The 21,810-nt window shown below is 43.8% G+C and overlaps 1 protein-coding gene across 1 annotated transcript in view; it reads right to left on the bottom strand.

Moving 5' to 3' along the window:
• ORAI1 (ORAI calcium release-activated calcium modulator 1) overlaps window positions 1-21,810 on the bottom strand; it is a 40,411-nt gene that overhangs the window by 17,798 nt on the left and 803 nt on the right. The gene's annotated exons all lie outside the window — the stretch shown is intronic.

Genomic DNA, 21,810 nt, shown 5'->3' on the forward strand with positions numbered 1-21,810 from the left:
AGCATATTAAAAAGCAGAGACATTACTTTGCCAACAAAGGTCCGTCTAGTCAAAGCTATGGTTTTTCCAGTAGTCATGTATGGATGTGAGCTTTGGACTATAATGAAAGCTGAGCACAAAAGAATCGATGCTTTTGGACTGTGGTGTTGGAGAAGACTCTTAAGACTCCCTTGGACAGCAAGGAGATCCAACCAGTTCATCCTAAAGGAAATCAGTCCTGAATATTCATTGGAAGGACTGATGCTGAAGCTGAAACTCCAATATTTTGGCCACCTGATGTGAAGAACTGACTCATTTGAAAAGACCCTGATGCTGGGAAAGATTGAAGGCAGGAGAAGGGGAAGACAGAGGATGAGATGTTTGGGTGGCATCACTGACTCAATGGACATTGAGTAAGCTTCAGGAGTTGCTGATGCACAGGGAAGCCTGGGGTGCTGCAATCCATGGGGTCGCAAAGAGTCGGACACGACTGAGCGACTGAACTGAACTGAACCATCTGGGAAGCTATCTGAGAGCAAAGTTCTCCTCTCTTTAAATTACTTCCTTATCACCCATGGCCTCTCACAGGAACTGGCACAACAGAGATTCCCAAGAGGAACAGGTTTAATGAAAAAGATAATGAGATGGTCTTGGTTCTAAGAGGCCCCCCTCAGTTTTACAGGCCCCCTGGGGCCTGAGTGGGGCCAGCAGGTCTGGAAGAGAAGAACCTTGAAGCAGGGAGGGAAGATTTGCTGACTAAGAAGGAACCAAAGGACTTGTCAGTGGCAGGTCGGCCGGGGGCTTTGGGGTAGGGATGGGGCCAGGTCTCCCACTCTAATTCTATGGAGTTTGAATCCCAGCGCCACATGCACAGTGCAAAAGAGAAGAAAAAAAAATACTATCAAGACTTGGGTTGGTGGGTGGATGGGGTGGGCATCTGGGCAAACCCTGCTTCCTGTTTTAGAATCTTAGAGCCCTCAAGGGTCAGTGGTTAATCAATTTTCTCCCAAGTGGGCTGGTGGTAAAGAACCCACCTGCCAATGCTGGAGACATAAGAGATGCAGATTCGACCCCTAGGTTGGGAAGATCCCCTGGAGAAGGAAATGGCGACCCACTCCAGTATTCTTGCCATGGACAGAGGAGCCAGCAGGCTTCAGTCCATGGGATCACAAACAGTCAGACATGACTGAAGCGACTGAGCTCACAGCACATTAGAGCTAGTTGGGGCCATAAGATGCACCCCATTCCAAACCCCTCCTTAATAGCAACTGCTGCCCCAGAGAGAAAGCACCTTACCAAAGTATACCAAAGAAGCCAGTGGAGAATCCAACTTGGAACCTGGGCTGCCCATCCCAGGAGTGCCTCCAAGGACTATGTGTGGCTCCATCTAGTGGCTAGGGTGTGTGGGTGTGTTCTCAGCCTTTTGGACTTTTATCTGAAATAGCCAAACAGAATTTTTCAATCAACTCTGTATATGTAGGTATAGAGATGCAAGGGACTACTGGAACCTGCTTCACCACTGTGGCCAATGGATGGATACAGCCCAGGGCTGGCCAAAGATGGTATGAGCTACCTTGGGAGGCAGCAAACTCCCACATGGCATGGGGTAAAAAATAAAATAGCACTTAAACAGTACTTACCAATGACAGGGAACAACAGACTGGTTCCAAATAGGAAAAGGAGTACGTCAAGGCTGTATATTGTCACTCTGCTTATTTAACTTATATGCAGAGTACATCATGAGAAATGCTGGATGAAGTACAAGCTGGAATCAAGATTTCCAGGAGACATATCAATAACCTCAGATATGCAGATGACACCACCCTTATGGCAGAAAGTGAAGAAGAACTAAAGAGCCTCTTGATGAAAGTGAAAGAGGAGAGTGAAAAAGTTGGCTTAAAGCTCAACATTCAGAAAACGAAGATCATGGCATCCGGTCCCATCACTTCATGGGAAATAGATGGGGAAACAGTGGAAACAGTGAGAGACTTTATTTTCTTGAGCTCCAAAATCACTGCAGATGGTGACTGCAGCCATGAAATTAAAAGACACTTACTCCTTGGAAGGAAAGTTATGACCAACTTAGATAGCATATTCAAAAGCAGAGACATTACTTTGCCAACAAAGGTCCATCTAGTCAAGGTATGGTTTTTCCAGTAGTGATGTATGAATGTGAGAGTTGGACTATCAATAAAGCTGAGTGCTGAAGAATTGATGCTTTTGAACTGTGGTGTTGGAAAAGACTCTTGAGAGTCCCTCGACTGCAAGGAGATCCAAGCAGTCCATCCTAAAGGAGATCAGTCCTGGGTGTTCATTGGAAGGACTGATGTTGAAACTGAAACTCTAATACTTTGGCCACCTGATGCGAAGGACTGACTCATTTGAAAATATCCTGATGCTGGGAAAGATTGAGGGTGGAGGAGAAGGGGACGACAGAAGATGAGATGGTTGGATGGCATCACCGACTCAATGGACATAAGTTTGGGTAAACTCCAGGAGTTGGTGATGGACAGGGAGGCCTGGTGTGCTGTGGTTCATGGGGTCGCAAAGAGTTGGACACGACTGAGTGACTGAACGGAACTGAACCAATGACAGACACCATTCTAAATTATGTATTATTAAACAGTTTATATATTATAAATAAATATGTAATATAAAATATACTTAAATAACAGAGTAATTGATAATTTATTAAATATATTAAGTATCAACAACCTCAGACAAGCAGATACCACTCTAATGGCAGAAAGTGAAGAGGAAGCAAAGAGCCTCTTGATGAAGGTGAAAGAGGAGAGTGAAAACTCAGTATCAAAAAACTAAGATCATGACATCGGGTGCCATCACTTCACGACAAACAGAAGGGCAAAAAGTGGAAGCAGTGACAGAGTTTATTTTCTTGGGCCCCAGAATCACTGTGGAAGGTAACTGCAACCAAGAAATTAAAAGATGCTTGCTCCTTGGAAGAAACACTATAACAAACCTAGACAATGTATTAGAAAGGAGAGACAGTACTTTGCCAACAAAGGTCCATATAGTCAAAGCTATGGTTTTTCCAACAGTGAGAGTTGGACCATAAAGAAGGCTGAGCACAGAATTGATGCTTTTGAATTCTGCTGGAGAAGACTCTTGAAAGTCCCTTGGACTGCAAGATCAAACCAGTCAATCCCAAAGGAAATCAACCCTGAATATCCATTGAAAGGACTGTTGCTGAAGCTGAGGCTCCAATACTTTGGCCACCTAATGTGAAGAGCCAACTCATTGGAAAAGACCCTGATGCTGGGAAAGATTAAAGGCAAAAGGAGAAGAGGGCAGCAGAGGATGAGATGGTTAAATAGCATCACGGACTCAATAGACATCAATTTGAGCAAACACCAGGAGATAGTGGGGGCTTCCCTGGTGGTTCAGACGGTAAAGCACCTGTCTACAATGTGAGAGACCTGGGTTCGATCCCTAGGTTGGGAAGATTCCCTGGAGAAGGAAATGGCAACCCACTCCAGTACTCTTGCCTCGAAAACCCCATGGACGGAGGAGCTTCGTGCAGGCTATTATCCATGGGGTCACAAAGAGTCAGGCACAACTGAGCGACTTAACTTTCTTTCTTTCCCTGGTGGCTCAGACAGTAAAGAATCTGCCTGCAATGCTGGAGACCCAGGTTCAACTCCTGGGTTGGGAAGCGCCCCTGGAGAAGGGTATGGCACCCACTCCAGTATTCTTGCCTGCAGAATTCCATGGACAGAGGAGCCTGGTGAGGACCCCATGCATCCATGGGGTTGCAAAGAGTCAAGGCTGAGTGACTCACACACGGATACAGGAGATACTGGAGAAGAAAGGAGCCTGGTGTGCTGCTGTCCATGGGTTACTAAGAGTCGGAGTCACAACTTACTGACTGAACAACAACAAATATCTATATTATCTTATTTAATGTTTTAAAAATATGTTTAATGATTTTGTTATTATTTAGTGTATTGAATGTATTAAATATTATATTGAACTAAAAAATTCCTTACATTTTCATATTAATATCACCATTTAAAAATTATAGTCTATTTACCATATTGTGTTGGTTTCAGGTGTATATCATCACTTTGTAGATGAAAAAAAAAAACGCACAGAAAGCTAGTAAGTAGTAGTACAGGACACTAAACTGAGTCGGTAAGTCTCTAGAATCTGGGGTTTAAGGACCACCAAAGTGACCCCTGCTTCTGCATCAGAATCTCCAGAGGTATTCTTTTTAAATGCAAGTTACTAAAACCTACCCAAGCAGTTTCCTTTTAGCAAGTTTTTTGGGTAAAGTTTGAGAACCACCACACTAGATAAGCTTCAGTTTTAAATACTTTTAGTCTTCTGCGGTGGTTAAGGTTGACTGTTCCCTTGGCCAGTCAGTTGCAGTGTGACCTTGTGCAAATTACTTAACCTCTCTGAGCAAACAATACTCTTAGCAAAAAGAAAGATTACAAATACCTATTCATGGACCCCGAGTCTGGACACCCAATCACCACCACCAGGCACATTTTTAGAAGGGGTAAATCTGATGCCCAGCTGAAGAGGAAATCCCTTGCCCCTTCCTGCCCAATAAGGCCATAAAGAATTCCCCACTTTCAGTTTGAAATAAGAGCATTTTGTCAGAGCCCATCATGGATGGTTGCTTCTATTTCCTTCCCCTATCTCTGCCTTACCTCTGACTACTCTTGAGGCTTGAAAGCCCTAAATTAATAATAATAAAAGAGCCATAATTTCTTGAGCTCCTGCCTTTATAGACCAGTGCTTCTATACCTCTGGTGATGGGAAGTACCCTCCTTCTGTACATTTTTTTTTTTTCTTTCATTTTTTGGATGTGCCACTCAGCATGTGGGATCTTAGTTCTCCCACCAGGGATTGAACCCATGACCCCTGCATTGGAAGGTGAAGTCTTAACCACTGTACCACCAGGGAGGTTCCCTGTACAGTTATTTTTAATAGTTCAAAAGTTTTCCTTCTATGCATGTGACTCCCTCTAGGTGTCACAAAGAATGTGTGAAATCCCTCTGCTGCCCACCCCTGGTGCCAGCTCCACAGGACGTCAGGAAGGCGGCATTAGTGCGTGATCCTGGGGCTTTGAGAGTTAAAGAACTGGGTGACGGAAGGAAGCAGGGGACTGGATACAAAATTCAGATTTAGGGTTTGTGTTGATCTCAGAATGATCCTCGGCACCCGAAGCTCAGAGACCATGTGCAGGGGAGCCGCTACCCCACTTTCCCGCCCCTCGGGCCCTGACCTTTTAGGGCTCACTCTCCTCCCTGGTCAGAAGCCATCGCTGGGACTGTGTTTGTGCTCATGCCTTTTATGGTTAGTGCTTTTTGTGTCCTGGCTAAGAAATATTTGCCAGTCCCAAGCTCATAAAGATATTCACCTATGTTTTAAAACTTTAAAACACAAGAGTTTTAAAAAATCTTAGAGGGGACTTCCCTGATGGCACACTGGATAAGAATTCACCCGGCAGTGCAGGGGTTGATACAGGTTCAATTCCTGGTCCGGGAAGATCCCACATGCCACAGAGTAGCTAAGCCTGTGCGCGACAACTACGGAGTCCCTGATTCTTGAGCTCGTGCTCCCCAGCAAGCCATGATTAGAAGCCTGGGCAAAGCAACAATGAGTAGCCCCTGCTCACCTCAACTATAGAAAGCCAGGGCAAAAGTAATAAAGACCCAGAGTAGCCTAAATAAATAAATAACAATTATTAAAACAAAAAAAAAGCCTTGGGACTTCTCTGGTGGTCCAGTGGTTAAGACTCTGTGCTCCCAATGCAGAGGGCCTGAGTTTGATCCCAGGTCAGAGAACTAGATCCCACATACCACAAGCAAGATCCGGTGCAGCCAAATACATAAATATTAAAAAAAAAAAAAAAAAAAAGCTTAGAGGAACTTCCCTGGGGGTTCAGTGGTTAACTCCATGCTCGCAATGCAGGGGGGACCAGGTTCAACCCATAGTCGGGGAACTAGAGCCTGCGTGCCAACACTGAAGATCCTGCGTGCTGCAATTAGGTCAGCCACAACCAAATAAATTTTTTTTTTTTAAGTTTTAAAAGATAAGAAGCAAGTTCCCCATTGAAACGCATGGACCATTCTGTCAAAAATCAAACGATTATATGTGAATGTCTGTTTCTGGATTCTCTATTCTATTCCATTGCTCTATTTTCTAATATGCCAGAATACACTCTCTTGATTACCTTTAAAATAAGTGTTGAAGTTAGATAGGTTAAGTCTTTCAACTTTGTCCTACTTTTTCAAAATGGGTTTGGCTATATTAGTTGCTTTACATCTTGCTGTATATTTTGGGGTAGAATGTTGGGATACGTTTGGAATACAAACATGACTTGGAAGTTACCGCAGTCTCTTAAAGGGGTGGGGTCTTCCCGGAAATCTAGCATCCTCCATTAGAAAAAGAGGAGTGGGAGTTCCCTGGAGGCCCAGTGGTTAGGACTCAGTGCTTTCACTGCCATGGTCCTGGGTTCAATCCCTGGCCTGGGAAAGAAGATGCTGCAAGCTTCTCAGAGCCACCAAAAATAGGAAAATGGACCGAGGCCACACTGTAGAGACAGAGCACCTGCATCAAGGACTGTTATGAGTTAAATTATGTCCCTCCCCCCAACAAAAGAGATGTTTAAGTTCCAACTCCCAGTACGTCCGAGCATTATCTTATTTAAAAACAGGGTCTTTATAGAGGCAACCAAGTTAAAATGAGATCATTTAAGTACAGTAAGCCCTGATCCAGTATGATGTGTGCTTATAAAAAGAGGAGATTTAGACACACAGAGTCTCAGAGAAAAAATGATATGAAGAGACACAGGGTGAAGATGGCCATCTACAAGCCAGGGAGTGTTTGAGACTTCCAAAAGCTGGGAGAGAGGCTTGGGTCAGATCTTTCCGTGGAGACTTCAGAGGGATCATGGTCTTCCTGATACCTTGATTTCAGACTTCTGGCCTCCCAAAATGTGAGGCGATAAATTTCTGTGTTCTTGGCTGTCCAGTTTGTGATAGTTTGTTATAGCAGCCCTGTGTGTCTGTGTTAGTCACTCAGTTATGTCCAACTCTTTGCAAACCCATGAACTGTAGCCCACCAGGCTCCTCTGTCCATGGGATTCTCCAGGCAAGAGTACCATAGTGGGTAGCCATTCCCTTTTCCAGGGGATCTTCCTGACCTAGGGGCTGAACCCGGGCCTCCCGCATTGGAGGCAGATTCTTTACCATCTGAGCCACCATGGAAGCCCCTACACTAGGAAAGCTCATATATGTACCCTGGACTGAGATGAGGAGGGATCTTCAGTCACCCAAGGGACTTGAGTCCTAATGGGTTTATCATGGGGCTGCAAGTGTGTTCAAGATATCAGCAGAGGGACTTCCCTGCTGGTCCAGTGGCTAGGAATCCATGATCCCAGTGCAGGGCACCCAGGTTCAATCCCTGGTCAGGGAACTAGATCTCACATGCTGCAACTAAGATCCAGCACAGCCAAATAAATTAAAAACAACAACAAAAAGATGTCAGCAGAGATTAGAGAAAGTCACATGGGTTTAGGAGTCCCTTGATGTGAATCCCAGCTTTGTCAGTTTATAACTGTACCCCTTTGGGCAAGCAACTCAACCTGAGCCCCACCTGTCAAATGGGGATAGTAATTAATGGAATTTGGCAGAAAGAAAATTTGGCTATGAGTGTTCCACGAAAGAACATTTGACTGGCAATCAGCATAATGCTCAACAAACAGTGGTTACTATTTTTCGTTTTGTGGGATGTCCTGTGCTCAAGGAAAGAGGATTGTGTCATTCCAAACCAGATGAATTGGCTAGATGGTGAGTATTCACGAAAGGTAGAACATCAGTGAGAATCCAAGCAGGAGAAGCAGACACTAGGAGAATGTATGCATTTGCCTCCTAGGTAATGGAAGAACCATGGAAGCGGGCAAACAGGGGAGGGTGAAGAACCTACAGATTAGCAACTGCAGGAAGGCCAGGACCACCCCTGGAGTTGGATGGACCGAGGCAGGGGTGGTGTTTCTGGTACCCAGGAAGGACTGGACTCCCCAGGTGGAAGCTGGACCCACAGTGGCACTGTCTGGTGGGAGGTAGAGACACAGGAAATGCAGCTGCTCCTGGAACTATTTCCGGAGACAGAGAGAGGGAGAAAAACCTTGGCTTCTCCCTTCTTCCCGCCTACTAGGCTCCTATCACTGCCTCCCATTGGTCGATCTATAAAGGAAGTCAGCTCTTTTGGCAGCCTGCAGAGGTTGGCATCCGAGTGATACAGAGCTAAGCAGAGGAAGGGCAAGGAATGGATTTGAAGGCAAACAAGCCCAGGCCCAACACTGGGGAGCTGGAGTTATATTTAATCTCTCTAAGTCTCAGATTCACCATCTAGAAAATAGGGATAATAATATGTATGATTATCTACTCACAACATTGCTGTCTGCATTAAACAAGGTATCAACAGTTTCCTGATGGTCCAGTGGCTAAAACTCCGAGCTCCCAATTCAGGGTCCCAGGTTCGATCCCTGGTCAGGGAACTAGATCCCTCTTGCTGCAACTAAGAGTTTGCATGCTGGGACTTCCCTGGAGGTCCAGTGATTAAGATTTTACCTTCCAGTGCAGGGGTGTGGGTTCAATTCCTGGTCAGAGAACTAATCTCACATGCCTTGGGGCCAAAAATAAAATAAAATGAAAAAGCAATATTGTAATAAATTCGATAAAGACAAAACAAATGGTCCACAACAAAAACCTTAAAAAAAAAATGTTCGCACATGCCACAATGAAGATGGAAGATCCTGCGTGCTGCAACTAAGACCTGGTGCAAACAAACAAATATATATTAAAAAAAAAAAAAATCCCAAGACAACACATACAAACAGTTGAACCCGGAGCCCAGCATAGAGTAGGGAGCAGCCTGTAAATGTGAATGAATTGTCTAGTTAAGTGTTTTCTGCTCAGAGGATGAAAGAAAGGAGGAGGACAGAGGTCTGGGAAGAAACTCAAGGTACGAGAGTCGTGCTAGTGTTAGTGATATTTTTATCTTGCAGATTTGTCCATCTGTCATCTCTCCATTCTAAGCTGGTGACTGTCAGTCTCCTTTTAGAAACCCTGAGTCAGGGCTCCCCCACCGAGTTCAGGGTAGAGTCTCCACTAGCCTTCAGACGGACTTCAATCCACTCAATTTTTAGCTGGTGTCTGCCTCCTCCAACTGTTGCCAGACTTTCCTCGCCTCCCCCAGCCTGGGGGCTGAGCTGTTTCCAGGATCTCTCTTTGTATAATTAAAAAGAAAAATAGAACAGCCGATGTTGCCAAACACGTATTTAAAGTGACACCCTGGGTTCAGGGAGTGAAAAATAAAAACCTTTAAGGTTTAGATTAAAAGTCTCCATGCCCAGCTGTCTCCTGACCTTGGAATTTCTCCTCAGCCTGGCCGCCTTTAATCCGCTGCCCTGGCTTGTAAAAGCCTTTTAGACTGAGGGCATTTATTTCCCAGAGAACTATTCCAGCCTAATCACATAAAAATGCCCAGCATCCCAGGAGCAGACTGTCAAGTGCAATGTGGTTCTGTGGTTCTCTCCAGAGGCCCTGGAGAAGGGAAAATTGGGGTGCTGATCATCCTAGGAGTCACCCCTGGGTCCTTGCTTCCCCTTGCCTTTTTCCCACCACATACAATTCATCAGGAAACCCACATTTTCTTAAAATCTCAGCTCTTGTGGCCGGCATCGCCTCTTCCATCTTAACCAGGCTACCATCATTGCCTGCCGAGAGGTCTGCAGTAAACTGCTCCCTGATGTCTCTGCTTTTAAAGCCATTCTGTAACAGCAACTAGCAAAATTTTTTTAAAAACAAATCTGAGAGCCTTCTCTGGTGGTCCAGTGGTTAAGATTTTGCCTTCCAGTGCAGGGGCTATGGGGTTCAATTCCTGGTTTGGGAACTAAGATCCCACATCTGTGCAGCAAAGAAAAAAAAAAAAAAGAGCATTTGAGTGATGATGGAATGCAAGGCAATGTACGTTTATCAAATATCTACTGTATACCAGCTGCCCCAAATCAGTGCCTACGTAGACAGTCGTTCAATAAATGCCTGAATCAATGAATGCCCTCAAGAAACCCCCAGTCTTCCTGCTAAAATGCCTATAAATAAATAACTCTAACATGGAAAGATAAGGCTATTATGTGGGTGTGTTCAGAGTACAAAGGGGCCCCTTATCACCTTGTACTTGTGGGTACCTTTACCAGTCTTACCTTCTCACCTGGGAACTAGCTTTTTGAAGGTCAGGTGGACTCACCCATCACTCACTCGCCTGTCCATCTCCTGGGCACCCAGGAAGTACTCTGCCTGTCCTGTGTGTTCAGTCATCGCCTCTTGTCTGATTACTGCTGATCCTCTACTGGCAGTTGTTCCTTTATTCAGCAAGAGGGCAGCAGCTGGAGGCCCCTGACAGGTTACCCACCCTCCTATTTGACCTGACTTTTCCAGTTATCAGTGAAGGATTTGGTCTCCTTCCTTGGTATAACTCCTTGCATGGACTTCTATATAAATCTACTTATAAAAATTCACGCAGTGGGTAGAAATTGTTAAAGATTCAAATCCTCACCATAGTCACAAGGCTTTGCCTGATCTGCCACTTTCCATCCCTCCTTCTTTCCCCCCTTTTAAAAAAATAGGGGTTAAATATATATATAATTTACCATTTTAATCATTTTAAAGCATACAGTTCTGTGGCATTAAGTACATTCACACTTATGCCCCCATCAACATGCTTCTCTTCTTTTTAAATAATAATTTCAGATGTCACTATTGGGACTTGCCTGGTGGTTCAGTGGCTAAGACTCCAAGCTCCTAATGAAGGGGGCCTGGGTTCAATCCCTGATCAGCGGACTAGATCACCCATGCTGCAAATAAAGATCCCACATGTCACAGATAAGATCTGGCACAGCCAAATAAATAAAATTTTATTAAAAATAAGTCACTCTTTACTCATAATTTTTTTAATTGGGATCTTACATTTAATGATTGGTTCATTTAGAACATTTATAATGTACAAAGATAGCTTTTATAATGTACCATTTTGTTAAGAAATAGTTAATATGGGAATTGCCTGGTGGTCCAGTGGTTAAGACTCTCTATGCAGAGGGCCTGGGTTCAATCCCTTGTCAGGGAACTAGATCCCAGGTGCTGCAAATAAGAATCAGCACAGCCAAATAAATACTTTTTTAAAAAAACTGTGCAGTCTACTACAACTGGAACAATACAAAGATTGGCATGGCGCCTACACAAGGATGATGACATGCGTATCTGTGAAGTGTACCATTAAAAAAGGAGAGAAAGGAAAAACACCAGCAAAAAGAACCCTAACATTACCAGCATTTCTCTTTGAAATTCTCATCTGCCCAACCCAGTCTCCTCCTCCTTCCCGAAGTAACTACTTTTCTCAGTTTGGCCTTTATCCTTTATGTGTTCCATTGCTTTTTATATACATTGTTACTTTGGCCCATTTCTGAAATTTATACAAAGTTCAGAACTTTAGCTTGTGCCTACTTACGCAACTTGTCATGTGATTCAATATTTTCTGGTCAGAGTCATCTTGTAGACACAAGGAGCGCTCTAGGCCAATTTTTTTTCACTGCTGCGTAGATTCCACCTTACAAGGTGCCCGCCATAGGCTTCTTCAGAGCCCTTAACCGCCTATCTTGGGTGATTTCCTTTTGCCATTTTTTTCATCCTAACCACTGATTACCATATTGACTGATTTTGTGGGGCTCGGGCCAAACAGCCTCTATCTGGGGCTTTCCTGTGTGATACTGAGGGCCTCCTAGGTGCTCACACATAGGTAATCTTGAAGAAGGAGGGTGTTTACACCCCAGTGGGGCAAACCTTTGATCAGGAGCTAGGAGATAATTCCTCTCCCTTCTTTCCCCAGAACTGTCCTGAGTTGCCACGGTAACTATGGCCTCTCCTTGGTACCCTCATTTGACTCTTTCCCTGTCTCACTTCTTTTCTGCACTCTTTCTCCTTGGGAATGCGCTCCCCAACAAAGTAGACTTTTGATTCAGACTCTGTTTATTGAGGAACCCAAGAAAGACATACCTGCAATGTGTCCACTCCCCTGTCGATGAACATGAGATGTTCCAAGTTCTCCAAGATTGCATAGAATGCGGCTGAGGTTACCATCCTTGATCATACTTCCTGGTGCACTTGTGTCTGTTTCTCTAGAATCTTCCCAGCATGGAACTGCAGGATCATAGGCTACCCAATCCTTCAGTTTTGTCGGATATTGCCCAGTTCTTTTTTTTTTTTTTCAAAGATTTTTATTTATTTGGCTGTGCCGGGTCTTAGTTGAGGCATGTGACATTTTAGTTTCCTTACCAGGGATCAAACCCGGGCCCCGTGCAATGGGAGCTCAGAGTCTTAGCCACTGGACCACCAGGAAAGCCCCTCAATTCGTTCTTGAAGTGCCTACTTATTTTTCCAGTTTATTTCATCCCTAACCCCCATCCTCAGCTCACTACATTTGGGTCATACGGGCCTTTTTTCAGTTCCTTTACCATATATACTCCCCCATCACGAGGACTTTGCATCTGCTATTTTTCTCTGCTGAGAACACTTCCCCCACACTCAGCCTAACTCTTGCCTCAGAGCTCAGTTCTGTGCCTCACTTTCTTGGAACAGCTCCCTAACTTCCTTCCCAACCCCAAGCCAGGTCAACCCCCTTCTCCCCCAACATATATTATACATCTCAAGCCTCATATACTGCTCTGCTGTGACCCACTTATCAGTTGTGATGTTCCCTCTGTCTGTGCAACTGTTGCTACAATCTCCCTTTTGCTAAGTTTCACTAGTCTGAAAGTCATGACCACCATGTTTATTTCAGCTCACTACTCGAGCTCCAGCACCCAACCCCATACCTGGCACACACTAGGCAATTGATATTACTGTTTTTTTTCCTTTCTTGAATATTTATGTACTTATTCGGCTTCGCTGGGTCTTAGTTGCAGCACTTGAGATCTTTAGCTGTGGCATGTGGGATCTAGTTCCCTGAGCAGGGATCGAACCTGGGCTCCCTGCATTGGGAGGGCTGAGTCTTAGCCACTGGACCACCAGGTAAGTTCCGATTATTATTCTAATAGATATTCTTTGTTCTCACTCATGTTGGAGCTCCGTGTGTAAAATTTTCAGCATGTTTTAACATTATTTGCCATCTGCTGCTGCTGCTGCTGCTAAGTCGCTTCAGTTGTGTCCGACTCTGTGCGACCCCATAGACGGCAGCCCACCAGGCCCCGCTGTCCCTGGGATTCTCCAGGCAAGAACACTGGAGTGGGTTGCCATTTCCTTCTCCAATGCACAAAAGTGAAAGTGAAGTTGCTCAGAAGGCAATGGCGACCAACTCCAGTACTCTTGCCTGGAAAATCCCAGGGACAGAGCCGCCTGGTAGGCTGCAGTCCGTGGGGTTGCTAAGAGTTGGATACGACTGAGTGACTTCACTTTCACTTTTCACTTCCATGCATTGGAGAAGGAAATGGCAACTCACTCCAAGGTTCTTGCCTGGAGAATCCCAGGGACGGGGGAGCCTGGTGGTTGCCGTCTATGGGGTCGCAGAGTCGGACACGACTGAAGTGACTTAGCATAGCACAGCATAGGATCTCTTAGAGCCCTTGCATCTTCTTCAAAGAGGTACACTTTAAGGTTTAGTTGCTCAAGCTGAAAATAGACATATTGTGGAGTTTGCTGAATTCATTCGTTCAACAAATGTTTGGTAGGTATATTTTATGAGCCAAGCCATAAGGGCTGAGGATAAGCAGTGAGTAATACCAAGGTCAGTTGCAGCGACTTCCTTCTTTTTGGGGGGGTGGAGGTGGGTTATTAAATTTATTACAATTTATTAGACTGCTAAATTAGATAAAAAACTGGTGACTGTAAAACAGGGTCATAAACCCATAACCTTTGGGTTCCACTAGACAGACATTATTTGCATTTCTTTATTTTTTTATTGGAGTATAGTTAGTTTCTGCTATACAGCAAAGTGAATCAGTTATATATATATATACACATATGCATGGGTGCTCAGTCGCTTTAGTCATGTCCTACTCTTCGCAACCCTATAGACTGTAGCCCACCAGGTTCCTCTGTCCCTGGGATTCTCCAGGCAAGAATACTGGAATGGGTTGCCATCTTCTTCTCCGGGGGATCTTCCTGACCCGGGACTCGAACCCATGTCTGCTGCATTGGCAGGCTGAGTCTTTACCATTGAGGCACCAGGGAAGCCCATACACATACATATATCCACACTCTTTTGGATTTCCTTCCCATTTAGGTCACCGCAGAGCACTGAGTAGAGTTCCTTGTGCTATTACAGAAGGTTCTCATTCAAGAGACTTCTGAAAGAAGAGACTTCTTTCAGTGAGACAGACAGTAGACCATTAATACATGAGCAGAATACTATAATCGTGAGAAGTGTTCTGGATGAGAAAGGCTTTGTGTTAAGGTAAGCTGGGCCAACTCACCTGCTCTCGGTTTGCAACTGGTGAGATCTCTCTCTTCAGGCTGAGGCTAAGAGCCAACGGTCCATCTTGTTTCAGACCATCCTAACGTCACTGGCATGAAAGATCTGCTTTCAGCCATGAGTAGGACTTCCCTGGTGGCGCTAGTGGTAAAGAACGTGCTTGCCAATGCAGAAGACTTAAGAGACGAGGGTTCAAAATCCCTGGGTGGGGAAAAACCCCTGAAGTAGGAAATGGCAACCCGCTCCAGTATTCTCTTGAAAATTCCATGGACAGAGGAGCCTGGCAGGGCCACAATCCATGGAGTTGCAAACGAGTTGGACAAGACTGAGCACAGCACAGGAGCAATAAATAGGTGTTGCTGGGTGAGGAGGAGTGTTTCCTATAAAGTCCACCCTGTGGATGAATGTAGGAGGCACTCAGTGAAGAACTGGTGAATTACTGAATGCCATTTCAAGGACAGTTAAAAAGCCACTGATTCCATCTGCAAAGAGTGGTATACTATGGATCGCTAGGAAAAGAGAAGATCTTGGCACTTTCATTCCTAGCTTTCTGGAAGACGAAGAATTTGGGGACTTGGAGAGGCGTGTAAGGGATGATGGACTTCCATTAAACACTATTTGAGAGTAGGTCCTGGCACTGTGCCTTTAAGATACATCAATGAATGAGGGAAGAGAAGCCATCTAGTCTGATTCCAGGAGAATAAATAAGAACTATTATATTACAAATAAGAGGAGGAGTGCTGCCAGGAGAGAGAGCTCTGAGCAGAGGAACCGGCATAGGCAAAGGTCAGGAGGAGAGAAAGCAGGTTTATTCAAAGAATTCAAAGTAGTTTGGTGTGTTCAGACTTTGAAGGAGACCTACTGGGGAGAGAAAGTATGTTGGAGAGAAAACCAGGGCTGATGCCTTCATCTCAGGCTGCCTTCCTCTTGGGGGAAAACTAAATTTCTTCTTTTTAAAAAAAATCTTTATTTGGCTGCATTGGGTCTTAGTTGCAGCACACAGGATCTTCACTGGGGCCTGCGGAATCCTTTCAGTTGTAGCAGGCAAGGTCTAGTTCCCTGACCAGGGATGGAATCCTGGCCCCCTACAATGGTAGCACAGAGTCTTAGCCACTGGACCACTAGGGAAGTCCCCAAACTAAATTTCTTGATTCCACAACTAGTTAGAGTTATGAAGTCCGGGTGGTTGCTTTCATTTTAATGAAGACACAAGGTTTACTGACCACTCTGTTCCAGAACACTGGCTCATTCAATCATCATACGAATTCTTCAACATTTGGTATCATGATTCCCCTCCAACCCCCACTTTACAGATGGGATAACTGAGGCTCAGTTTGGGTCCTTGGTCCAAGTCATGTAGCTCATGACATTTGGGAATTTAGAATGTTCCTTTATGTAAATGCTTCCATTCTAGAAGTTTCTTCCCCCCACCCCCCCACATGAAGTAACGTATGTAAAAGCTTTTTTTGGTAATACAGCCATGTAAACATGAAGCATTATTATTAGTTTTGCTGGATTTCTGCCTCCATCCAGTTCAGCCTGCAGCATTCAAAGAGCCCAGGAAGGGGCAGTAAATGAAAACCAAAAGGCCCAGTGGTCTCTCTTAAAATTCCCCCTCTTCTATTCTGGTTTCCTCTCTGGGGCACCTCCAGTTATTATCATCAGCCAGAGTTTGTTTCTCATAAGTTACAAGACGTGGGAGGTTAAAAAAAAAAAAAAAAAATCAGCAGCATCAACAACTACAAAAAACCACGCAGCAGCAGCTTGAACACAAAAAGAGTTTGAATTTTGAACAAAGGGCAGGGTGAGACCCTAAGTAAATGCTGACACATCCTCTCTCCAGCTGTGAACTGGGGGTCTGAGAGCTGCTGCAAAGGTCATCTGTCTCTACATCTTTGGGCAGGAAATGCAATTCAATCCTCTCAATGACTGATTGCTCTGTAAGATTAATGGAATCTCTCCAACTCTGGTTTCTGTTCTGACAGCACAAAAAGTGAATCAAACTCCTCTCTCGTCCCCTCTCCTCTTACTAAGCAAGGTCAGCTGATTCCACACTTTAAAAGTTCAAAACTTTTCTCCAGGAAATTTGTCCCCGGGTGTTCCTCTGCAGGGTGAAACTCTTTCTTCTGGTGGAGCTCGGAGGCCTGGGGACCTTTCTAAGCTTTTCATCTGTCCCTGCTTCATCTTTCAAAATAAAATGAATGTAAAGGGCATGATTGTCCCTGAAAGGGTTAACTGCCAGCCCGGCGGTCCAGCCCTCAGCGATTGGCAGCCAATGACAATTTAGCATGATGAAGTAATGCCAGAATTTTGATTTCCATTGGTTAACATGCTTGTCCATAAATCCAAAGATGCAAGTTTTGAAAGCATCTTTGAACTTTTATGACTCTCTTCCTGGAGTTAACCCCTTGATTAACTCACCTGTTATTTCCAAGTTTCCTTCCAACCTTCAGGAAGGAAGACATATTATAATATGTAGAACTCTAGGCACAAACCTGTTTTCCTCAAAGGATCAAAGCCTGACACTCAGGCCATGTGTAATTTGGCCATGGTTTTTCTTACTCAGATATTGCAATCTACAAGGACTGAGGAGCCAAACAAAAACCCAAACAAACACAAGTCTCTGGGAACTACAATCACTTTAACTGTAATAGTGTGGTCTGTTGTCCCAGAGTATTTATTAAATTGCAAAAGTGACCCAAAATATGACAAAACTCTAGGGTTTGGATTGGCAAACAGAGATGCTAGATACACAAGTTCTTTCTATATTTATTTACATTTATTTTCTATGCCTTTATGTTCAAAATATCTGATAAATTTAACAGGGCACAATGGTTGTTAAAAATGCAAAGAATTAAGTATAGACTCTATATAACCCGCTCAAAACTTTGTCCTCTCCTCAGAAGTGATCAAACAATGAATGGTTTGTTGTTCTATTCAAGCCTTTTTCTTTCTTTCTCTTGCATGTCTATACATTATAGTTTGTTTTAACATAAATGGGATCATTACAGGTTATTCTGTGACTTATGTTTCTTAACCAATCTTGAATTTTTCTGTATCATGTGATTCAGATTTATCTCATCCTTAAAGTAATATTTTAGAATGAGGCAGTTCTGCAGATAGTATATGGAAAGAACTCCAAGATTATATTAAATGAAAAAGGAAGGGGAAGGACAGGGTGTATATTTGTGTGACACAATAATAAAAGAAAATATATGTAGAGGTTTTGTAACAGCATAAACCATTTCTGGGAGGATGCCCAAGAGACTTGCTAAGTTTTCTGGGGATGGGAGTGTGGAGAGGAGAAACTAGGAGTGGGAGAGGAAGAAAGCAATTTTAAAACAATTTTTAAAGAGTGGAACCTTTCATAAACACAGTAGAATTTATCAGGTGTCCTCCACCTAGATTAAGAAACAGAAAATCACTAGTACCTTTCACTCTTCACATTCCCTAGCCCAGAGCGACTTTCTTCCGGCTTTTTCTGTTAATCATGCCTTTGCTTTTATTTATGCTTTACCACTTATGTATGTATAACTAAATAATATTTATTTGGTTTAGATTTGCCTGATTTTGAAACTCATAGGCTCAAAAATCACAAATAAAATGAAATTCAATTTTGAGTAGGTAATACAATTTTATACTATGCATAGTATAAAATTCAAAAGATAACACAACATATAAAATGAAAGCTATAAGGTTCAAAATCAGGCAACACTAACACTTATATATGGTAAAGATATCACACTGTACCAAAGAAAAAGTATTTTTGTCTTTTCCAGTTCTTTCCCCCATTTAAAAGTTGTATTTCTTTCCAAAGAAAATTTTGCACATGTAAAAAACTGTAGATATAGATATATTCTCTTTGGTTTACATAAGCGGTCATCACAGTTTGGTATTATTCTGCACCTTGTTTTGTTTTAATGTAAGGATATCATGAAATCATTTTACATCAGTATCTATAGTTTGTTATTGTTTGGTTGCTAAATCATGTCCAGCTCTTTTTGGGATCCCATGGACTATAGCCCGCCAGGCTCCTCTGTCCATGAGATTTCCCAGGCAAAAATACTGAAGTTGGTTGTCATTTCCTTCTCCAGGGGATCTTCCCAACACAGGGATAGAACCCTCATCTCTTGCATTCTTAATCACTGAGCCAGGAAGCCCTATATACATAATATATATGTATGCATATATATATACATATATATATATATAGCTACTTTGTTCTTTTTAATGATTTGATAGCATTTCCTTGGGCATACAAACTATACAAGAATTATTTAATCAGTTCCCCAACTTTCAGATCATTTTTAATCTTCTCCCAAATCTATTTTGCATAGGGCTACAATGCATCGCATCTTTGTGTTTGAGTCTGACTGTCGGATATATATCAGGAAGTAGTCATCCATTTCTAAGGCTTCCTGCTGTCACCAATCATCTGTACCTGAGAAGTTTATTTGTCAGATCTGGGCAGGTGGGACAATTTTATATCATGCTGGCATCCCCAGCGGCCTATGGTGCCATGCTCTTAGCAGGCACACAGAGTGGGTGGTTTAAGTGCTAACACTCCATTCATGTTGCACAGATGGCTCCTTCTAGAAAACCTTTGTAGATATCCCTGATCACCTCCCCTCAAGACAAATTCTGGATTGTACTCTAAGGTTGCACTGTCCAGTAAGGGAGATACTATATATAGGTATTTAAATTTAATTAAAATTAAATAAAATTCAGCATTTAGTTCCTTAATCCCACTATTCACATTTCATTCTGAAATTTGGGGAACTGATTAAATAATTCTTGGACAGTGCTCAACAGCCACATGTGGCTAGAGGCTCCTCTGTTAGCACAGACATAGAACATTTCCATCTTCGTGTTCTGTGGGACTGCCCTGCAGGAAAGACTAGACAGACAGAAGCCTCTGGGCTCTGGATTCCTACCAGCCCAGGATTCAAAACCCGTCTTTGCTATTTCGCAGCCCTAAATTGTGGGCAAGTGACTTGACCTCTTTTTGAGCCTCAGCTGTAAAAATGGGCAATTACAGACCCTCTCTCAGAGAACTTTGATGAGGATTTCAAGAGATAGCAAAATGTGAGAGCTTTTGCTCAAAGACAGAGTAAGCTCTCAAAAATCAGGAGCTATTATAATGATACATGAATATGACAGCTTCAGTTTCTAACAGTGTGAAAAATCCTAGATTCTGGGGGTTCCATCCAGTATCAGTCCTTCCTGACTTGTTTGGGAAGCTGGCAGCCCACTTCTTGCCCCGTCTGGAGGAAGAGGCTACAATCGGAGCTGATTTTTCCATCCTCGAAGTCTTTAGAGCACAGAGCTGCTCAATCAACCTTTGATGAATGAAGAAATGAATGAATGGGGCCAACACAGCCAGGATCTGACTGGGCCTTTTGTAAGAATGAGCAAGAAGGTCCAAAAGTCATTATTATTTTGTTTCAAATACAACTGGCCTGGTCTTTTTTTTCCTGCAAGATAAAAACAAAACAAAACAAAAAACTGTCTCCTGGGGAATCACCTTATGCTTCCCTTCCCTCTCTCACCTACAGTCCACTCCTCTGGGACAATTAGCCAGGGAAGGAGCTCAAGGGTCTTGGCCCTTCCCCCTTTGGCCCAACATAACCTCCTCCCCCACTTTGAGCAAATGCCTGGAATTCTTTCAACAGGAGGACAAAGCCTTTCATCTGCCAATTACTGATAAAGGGAAAATGCAAATATTGCTAAGGAAGGTGATCCATCAAGGGCCCAACATTTATGGAGTGACCACTTAGGACCAGGCGGCAGGGTAGGCACTCTGGGGGCATCAAAGGGGAACAAACCCCTGGTTGGCCCATTCTTTTCTCTGGTCTGTGGTTTCCTGGCGGTTTGTAAAGGGACAGGATTAAATTAGGTGACTACCCAACCCCTTCCCACTCTGACAGGCCAGAACTCCCCATCCAGGTGATATATGGACTTAACTGTTTTTACACTAAGGTGTCTGCCATCGGGTCTTCTCTTGACACCAGCTTTTGGGGATACCATGAGACCGACCACATGGAGAGACAGAAGGGTCTTGGGGAGGAAAGGAGAATTAAGACCAAGTGTTTTGCTTCACACTTTTGCTTTACTGCACTTAACTCATGACCTTCCAGCCCACTGCATGGTCAGGGAATATCCCCCTGGAGATGGAATGGCAAACCCACTCCAGTACTCTTGCCTGGAAAATCCCCATGGACGGAGGAGACTGGCAGGTTACAGGCTGTGGGGTCGAAAACAGTTGGACACGACTCAGCGACTTCACTTCACTTCTTCATTTCATTATGTAGGAGCAGTTAAGAGGGTCAGTATCCAAAAGTGGATGTGATGGCAGAGGCAGGCTCCAGTCTGAGCCTCAGCAATCCCATTTATAAGTTGTGTGACCTTGGGGGACTGGCTTTCCCTTTCTGAATCACACTTTCCTTATTTGCAAAACTATTTACCTTAAAGGGTTCTTGAGTGAAAGAAGCAAATAAAATAGTCCCTGGTTCTTGACACAGGCTAAAGGCAAAAACCTTCCCACCCCCATTAAGACAAGGTGGGCGATTTCAGTTTGGAAAAAATTTTGATGTTTGCCAGTTAAATGGACTTGGATTAAAACAAACTTCAACCAGTAGTCTTTGGAGGGTGGGCGGAAAAAGATACAAGATAGGAGAGGAAACTTCAAGGTGAGTGAGGGGGGAGCTGTCTCATAGGGTGACCAACACTGAGCTGATGGTTCACATCTGATCGCTGATGGAGAAGCCACTTCCTCTCCACTTATCTGTCTGATCATTGTGTTGACATGAGGAGGATATGAGGGTAGAGCAATCAACCAGATTCAAAACTTCTCTGAGCCTCAGTTTCCCATCTGCAAAATGATCTGCTCCAACTATCCCACAGGGTTCAGGAAAGAAGTAAAATTAAAAAAGGATGGGAAGTTCTTTTTGCAAAGCCACCAATGAATAGGTATAAGGTTCCTTTCTTGTAGCCCTGGTGCCTCCTTATCTCATCACGATCTTTACCTTCAAGATCGGGCCTAGTTGGGCTGGAAGAATGTCAGGGCCAGTTTTTTCTCACAAAGTCGACCCGACTGTTGTACATGATGAACTTACAGGACAACACCTTTACCATTCTAGTTTTGGGAGGTGGGTATGTCGACAGGTAAGTATTCCCAGATCTAATGACACTCCATATATATATACAGAGGGTGCCCATACCTCCGCCAAGAAGCACTGTAGGATTAATCAAGGCGCACCCAAAGTTCCCCGGGCCCCATCCCAGCGCCTTGCACCTTTCCACCGCCATTTCTCCTGTAACCCGCCAATAGGG

This window comes from Bison bison, unplaced genomic scaffold (genome assembly GCF_000754665.1).
Source record: "Bison bison bison isolate TAMUID 2011002044 unplaced genomic scaffold, Bison_UMD1.0 scf7180017864160, whole genome shotgun sequence".
Classification (NCBI taxonomy): domain Eukaryota; kingdom Metazoa; phylum Chordata; class Mammalia; order Artiodactyla; family Bovidae; genus Bison; species Bison bison.